Here is a 1808-nt window from a genome sequence, read left to right on the forward strand (position 1 = left end):
TTGCAGACTTCTGTGTCTGCAAAATAAAAGAAGAGTTAAGGTTTATTTAATGTTTAATTTCCCAGTACTGACATCTATATCCAGTAAAATAGGATCACAGACATTTTGAAAATAATGTCATATATCAAGTAATTATAATAGCAAAAGCCTTTTTAACTTTAATTTTTGTAACATCATTCGCATGACTAAATGTTTGAAGCTTAAATACTTTCTGAAGTAAGATATTGGGATAAAATATATATATATATAAAGAAAATAAAAATGAATAATTTAAAAGACAGCTATAGAAAACATTTTTCAATTAGCACCTCAGATAATAATCGCACCTCAGATAAACCTCACTGGCTACGATATTGCCACTGTGTGAAGCTAGAAAACATTTTTCACAAATAGCAGTAACTTGCTTTTCATGTACTCATGAATATAGAACTGTATGATAAGAGTTTTCTATTAATCAGAGAATCATGGAACCTTAATATTCGAAGTAGCTTCCAAGGTTATCTTGCATGAACAGTGCCAAGTTGCTTCAGGCATAGTATGCTATTCCTTCCAAAAGGTGTTTCCTGTTAATGTTCATTTTTTTTCCATGATGATAACCTTGCTTAACCAAACTTAAGGTGTTTGGCTACATTTCTGCTGTATATTTCCTGGTCTGATAGTCTTATTTCATTATTTATTTTCACCTCAAATACATCCCCAAATTTGCTGTCACTATCTTGTTCAAATGATTGTCTTATACGTGGAAGGATCTTGGACTATGATCTTCCTGGATGGGGGCTGCTAAATCAGATTTTAAAAAGTCAATATTAAGAAGCTGTCTGCCTTCTAAATGGTGTTTAAGTGTTTTCATTGGCTCAACAAGCTTAGGGTGTGTAACCAGGCATTCTGAATATATGACTAACCCAGAAAAAATGACTTTGATTTAAATTGCTTTTATAATAACAGTTCTGGCACAAAAGAGACCATGTAATATTATTCCTCCAGTTAAGTCAAAGGAAATTTCACAGCCAGCCTTGGTAGTATTTTTCTGCGACCAGCTTTAAATTCATGACATTTTGGCAAGTGAAATAATGTGATATTCAATGTTCTAGAAATATATACTAAGATGGATGTCACCAAACTACCAATATCCCTTTGAGTCAGGCCCTTTTAACACTCTGTATGATATTATTGTCATTTTCATCTTTCAGTCAAAGCTTTGCCTTCCCTGAACCAAGTTAAGAGTTTTAAAAGTTTAAAAAGAAAAAAAATCTCATAAAATATTTGCAGGTGATGTGCAGGAATAGCAGCCTGAATTCTAATAAATAAATTATATTTTCCTTTAAAAATGAATTTATTCTCACAGGAAACAACATCAACAAAAAAATCTTTGTACCAAGTGAGTACAGGAAATCATACAGAGACTAAAACTAACACTGAAGAATTTAGAAATATAGAAATATTTATAATATATCTATATATTTATAATATATGTTATGTATAATACATCTATATGTAATATATTTATAATATATATCTAGAATATATTTATATATTATAGAAATATAGAGGATTAAATATAAGTCTCTTCCAAACATCATGAACTAGAAATACCACTTTTTCACAAAATAATGATGTCTAGAACTGTTTATTATGAAGGAAGGTGATCTAAAATTACAGCAATAGATACAGTAAAATGTTTTATATATATAAATGATGCATTATAGGTAAATTATTGATTTCTGAGTTTTCTTGTTGACAGTTCTCTCTTCTGTCTTCTATGAGTTCTTCCTTGTATCCCCATGGTCCTATATTATTAAGGCATAAAT

At 29.9% G+C, this 1808-nt stretch overlaps 1 non-coding gene across 1 annotated transcript; it reads right to left on the reverse strand.

Annotated features, from left to right (window-relative positions):
- Positions 1-235: 235 nt before the first annotated feature.
- LOC138849544 (U4 spliceosomal RNA) lies at positions 236-371 on the reverse strand. Its single transcript, XR_011388406.1, has one exon. It is a non-coding gene; the product is annotated as a U4 spliceosomal RNA (small nuclear RNA).
- Positions 372-1808: the final 1437 nt, after the last annotated feature.

This window comes from Oryctolagus cuniculus, chromosome 4 (assembly GCF_964237555.1).
Source record: "Oryctolagus cuniculus chromosome 4, mOryCun1.1, whole genome shotgun sequence".
In the NCBI taxonomy this organism is placed as follows: domain Eukaryota; kingdom Metazoa; phylum Chordata; class Mammalia; order Lagomorpha; family Leporidae; genus Oryctolagus; species Oryctolagus cuniculus.